Raw genomic sequence first — 6,000 nt, forward strand, 5'->3', positions numbered from 1 at the left:
ATGATTTTTGATCTTCACGATACACCTCATGTTTAGGGCTCATAAATTGGTCACTAAAACATTCACTTTCATCTTTGTCATCGTCAATGAATGAAGATGCAATGGCATGTTGTCACACTCATTACCATATGACAATAAGAATGTAGGTTATCTGATGCTCTTATCACAACATAATTTTGTCCCCACATATAATATGTATGTACGCGCTTCTAGAAATCATTGCCCTTTTGTGTTCTTGGTAACTATCACTTGCTATGTGTACCAAGACTTTGCTAGCATCTCATCGTTAGAATACAGTTCATCTTTGTCTTTTGACTGTTATTGAGGATGCAATTAATTTCCCCTTATTCTTTCTAGTGGTAGTCTTGCGTTGTGATGACATAATTTCATCCACACCAGAGATTGTGAATTGAGTTGCTCGAAGATGTAGTGTTTACTAGAAATTGTGTTTGGGGAGGGGGTGTGTTGCGAATGGTGGCGAGAATCCAGGATTTTAGAAATACGGGAAGCTTGGATTTTCGCGTTGTTAGATCCCAAGATTTGGAAATTGTGAGAATTAGGGATTGTTGAGAAATTGTTGGTTCATTTAATCGTGGAATGGTGGATAGATTTGTTAGAGTTTGGGGTTTGGGTGTTAATTCAGAGGACATTCGCTTATAAATTGTAAAAAACGAGTTTGGATATTGATGAACATGAACTCAACCTTGTTCCTGACTAACTTCCATGTTGATGGACTTGAGTTTGGGCTCCATTTAAAAAAGATTGAGGTGCAAACAAGTCCAATCTAATTAACCTAAGTCATCAAGTACACCTACTAGCAGGGGCGGACCTAGTGTAGTCCGAGGCGTAGCCCGGGCTACGGTTCAACTTTTATCCGGTAGTGTAAAATTTTTTTTTTCGTTTTATATACTAAGGACACCCCTCAACAATTACTAGGACACCCCTCAAAAAAATTTACAAACTGAAATTAAGCCCAATTTATTCTGATTATGTTGGCCCAAATAATCAAATGATAGCCCAATACTAGTTAACCTAAATAACAAAATAATAACCCAACATTGCATTGGGCGGCAGATTGAATGCAGGGATAATCAAAGGTCACAAACAGGCAGAACAGAATTGGCTGAACTGCTGTTGTGAGTGCTAGATTCTGTTTAGAAAACTCTTTACCCTTTCGTGGCCATAATGAGTCGGAAGAATCTAAATCTCAAGGTATGTTTCTTTCGGTGTTAAACTTGATTAGTACCAACCACCCGGAAATTGGAAAGTACACATTAGGGAATGCGAAAAAGAACAATAAATTGACATCGCCAAAGATACAAAAGGAGATTATTGAATGCTTTTCAAAGGAAGTAACAAAAAGCATTTGTGCACAAATTAAAGATGACGTGTTTGGGTTGTTGGTAGATGAATCCAGTGATGTTTCTTTGAAGGAGCAAATGGCTGTAGTTGTTAGATTTGTTGATAAACTTGGTGCTGTTAGAGAGAGTTTTATCGGAATTGTTCATGTGAAAGACACAGCTTCTACAACTCTTAAACAAGCCATTGATGATTTATTAGCAAGCAACCAGTTGAGCATAAAACAAGTAAGTAATAAAATTCATAGTTTTTTACATAGTTTCTTTACATTATTATAATAATCATTGTTTATTTTTGTTTTAGGTGAGAGGCCAAGGTTATGATGGTGCAAGCAACATGCGGGGATAATTTAATGGGTTAAAAGCGTTGATTTTGAAAGATAACCCTTCTGCACATTACATCCGTTGTTTTGCTCATCAACTTCAGTTGGTTATAGTCGCTGTTGCAAAAAAACATGCCGGTGTGAAAACTTTCTATGAATTCCTTTCCATGGTTGTCACTACGGTTTCAGCTTCTTGCAAACGAAAAGATATGTTATGGGAGGAAAAAAAGGCGAGAGTGGAAAAAGAAATACTTGAAGGTGAAATTAAAATGGGTAAAGGATTAAACCAAGAGGTTTCCCTAGCATAAGCCGGTGTTACGCGATGGGGTTCACATCATAGAACCATCATCAGTTTGCTTAGATTGTTTCCGGAAGTTGTTACCGTACTTCAATATGTTAAGAAGATGAAGATTGCAGTCAACAACGGACAAATGCAAAAGGTATTCTATCCTATTTTAAAAAACTCGAGTTTGTTTTTTATATGCATTTGATGGGAGATATATAAGTTACACAAATGCTCTTTCAAAACACTTTCAACAAAAAGGTAAAGATTTATTAGAAGCGGCCAACTTGATAAATGGTACAAAACGAGCATTAAATGATTTAAGACAAAATGGGTTTGAGCCGTTGTTGGAAAAAGTGACTTCCTTTTGTAAAAAATATGAAATTACAATGTTGGACATGACGGAAAGTTGTGGTAATTTAAGAAACCGAAAGAATGTCATTACAAATCGACATCATTTTGAAGTAGACATTTTTAATTTGGTTTTAGACATGCAAATTCAAGAATTAGGAAATCGATTTAGTGAGGTAACAACTAGTTTGATAAAAAATATGTCGGGTTTAAATCCTTCTAACGGTTTATCTAAGTTTGACCCATCGAAGATATTGGCGTTTGCTAAGATGTACCCGGATGATTTTACTACACAAGAAATAGGGAGTCTTTTGGGTGATATTGAGTCATTTCGTCACACAATAAGCGATGATGATAACTTTGAAGACTTGAATGGAATAAGTGATCTTGCGCGTGTTATGGTTGAAACGGGAACACATAGTTCTTGTCCTACAGTTTATCGGGTAGTTAAGCTAGCTTTGCTTTTACCGGTGGCAACCGCAACCGTTGAAAGATGTTTTTCGAAATTGAAGCTTGTGAAGACGGATTTACGCAATCGAATCGGTCCGGAATTCTTGAACAATGCTATGGCTTGTGCGGTCGAAAAGAATTTTTTAAGTGAAATAAAAGACGACGATGTGATGGAACGGTTTCAAGCTATGAAAAAAAGAAGAGGACAAATCTATTAGGTATTTGTTTTACTTTATTTTATGTATTTTTGTTTTTTTTAATATTGTATGATTGCACGGTAAAAAAAAATTTGGGATACCCCTGAATTAATGTTCTAGTTCCGCCACTGCCTACTAGTAACAAAGTGTCCAAACTACACCAAGTCTCCAAACATTTGCCATGATTGGAATGCACTAGTTTAGTTTGAGTTTCACTTGGTTACTTGATGATTTAGATGATTAGTTACTTGTACATTCTTTATTTTATTCATGACCAGCCGGAATCATCAACTAAGTAGATGATTTTGTGCTTTGGTGAATTTGTGACAACTCGTATTTTAAACCCGTTCTTGTATTAAATATGTGAGCATGTGAACTTGACTGATCGATTGAATGTTATGACATTACGATGTATATGTATGTAAACGTTACTAATTAAGTGATTACGTGAATTATGTGAACTCTACGACTTATGAATGTACGGATACGTGTATGCTTGAATAACCCGAACCACACGACACTCACACTCGTACAAGCCCTTTGGGCCGTTTTGCTTATAATCGGACTTCAAGGGCAGCCCATTAAGGGCCGGCCCATTTCTTCTCCTTTTGGCCGTGTAACACAACCTTGGGGGTTGTTGTTTCTCTCATTTGTTACAAACGTATCACACACACACAAGTTCTCAAAAACCCTACTTGCTCTCTCTCCCTCTCAAACCCGACGGCGAACAACCTGTGGATCGAGGATCTTGTTTTCTCTACTCACCATCTTCTGTTGGATTCTATCGGTTAGTGTTTGATTTATTGTGTGTGATATGTTGATACTTGTTATAGGGTTCTTGTATGATTGAGTATGTTAATGTAATTATACATGTCCTTGTTACGTAATCGGCTCTCATGTATAGTAAATGTTCACACACGAATCTGATTGGTATGATGTAGATCTAATGATAATTGATATGCTATATGTCCCGGATTGTCATGTGTGATGATTTAAGATTTGATCAGAGTTGTTAATTATTATTATGCCTTGAATCAAGATTAGGGTTCATAAGGATTAGTACTTGGAATCCCTGTTTGATCGATATCTTGTTAAGTAAATTGCTGATATTGTGTTAATTGGCAAGGATTAAATTTGGAAACTTTGAATGAAATGTAACTGATAGCATAATTCATGGGAAGTTGTTAATTGATCGCACAATTGGATCAACCACACAACATCGACCGATCGCACAAGGGAGCCCCACACGTACAAGCTCTCATTGGATCGCACAAGGTCAGGTCGTACAAGACTTGATCGGATCACATAAGACAACCGCACAATATTCTTAGCTTTGCTTGAACATACAACACTTGTGGATCGTACAAGCCGGTATGGATCGCACAAAGGAGTTGGGCCACACGCACTTGTAAACGTTATTAGGAACTGTTGGGCCGGACAGCCCAAAAATGTCCAGGCGCACAAGCCCGATTCCAGTCGTACAATCCAGATCACTCGCACAAGCACACACCAACCGCACAAGCTGACTGTTACGTTATTTGGGCCGCACATGTGTTACTTGAATGTTTGGGCCGGATGGAATGTTGGGTTGGGCTGCTATATGATCGCACAACATGAACTGATCACACAAGATGTTTATTACTTGTTTTATTTTGGGGCCGATTGTTATTGGAACAACGAACGTTATAATTGAGTTGTTATTTCATTGGGCCGGGTAAGGTTTGGGTCTAGACTCACATCGCACAAGATGGTTGGGCTCGCACAAGCTCCTTGGCCCAACCATCCGAATAGCACAAGTAGTGTACTTAATGTGTTTACATGCATACGTGATTGCCATGATGAATATGTGTACTATTTGAACCGAACCTGACTTGTGTGGTAACCCTGTTAGGACGTGGTTGACCACTCTTAGTTCAAGAGTCTTTTATTTGTGTATCTGCCGAGCAAACCAAGGTGAGTTCACACAGCCAAGGCATAGGATTCCCGGGTTGGGAATTGGGTTGGATATGTTGGAATTGAATGAGTTACTCGTACTTACGCATACACCAGACTATAGACCATCGTCCTCAGGTTAGTCAGGACACGTTGCGTAAAGCCTACGCAACCCAGATTATTTGCCATATGTCTCCCGGGTCGGGAGGACACGTTACGTAAAGCCTACGTAACCCAGTACCATTCACTGGCTTCCAGGTCGGAAGGCCACGCTGCGTAAAGCCTACGTAGTCCCCTCGCGTACCACTGTCCTCGGGGAAGGGCACGTCACGTAAAGCCTACGTGACCCTGTACGTTTTCCTGTTCTCGGTAAAGAAGAACACATGGTCGGAAGTTAGTCTAGTAAGTACCGTTAATGAGAAGCCCTCATTATCCAGGATAAACATGGGAAGCCCCCACTAGCTACACTTATGCATTATGTTATGAACTTACTTTCTGTGAACTCGCTCAACTAGTTTGTTGATTATTTGCTGCATGCCTTGCAGGACCTTAGGTATACTTGGAGCTTGCACCAGAGGAGAAGCGGGTCGTTGTGGACAAGAACTCGTGAATGTTTATTAAACACTTTTACATTCACATATTGATACTTATGTTTTTGGGTTTTACATTTAATGCTTCCGCTACATATACAACATTTGGTTGGAACATCAATCGTATCTTTGATTATTATTAAATGCTATGTTTGATATGATTGGTGGCTTGATCCTGGTCAGTCACGCTCCCAAGCGGTGGTACTCCGCGTGTGGGATTTTGGGGGTGTGACAGATTGGTATCAGAGCCATTGGTTATAGAGAACTTGGTTTTAGTATGGGAAAACGTTTTTATTAAAACCGGACTATAACCAGAACAGTGCTCTCAACGATCCACAACGACGCTTCGCTCCACGTGCAAGACTCGACATCCTAGGTAATAAGGTTTATGTTATTGCCTGTTTGCTAGAACTGCTTAGAACTTTGCTCGCATTACGTTTAGATACACATGATATAATAGCATGAGAAACTCTACGTGCTTACACTTTTCTGTCATCGCCCTACTCGCGAACCATT

This window comes from Helianthus annuus, chromosome 11, assembly GCF_002127325.2.
Source record: "Helianthus annuus cultivar XRQ/B chromosome 11, HanXRQr2.0-SUNRISE, whole genome shotgun sequence".
In the NCBI taxonomy this organism is placed as follows: domain Eukaryota; kingdom Viridiplantae; phylum Streptophyta; class Magnoliopsida; order Asterales; family Asteraceae; genus Helianthus; species Helianthus annuus.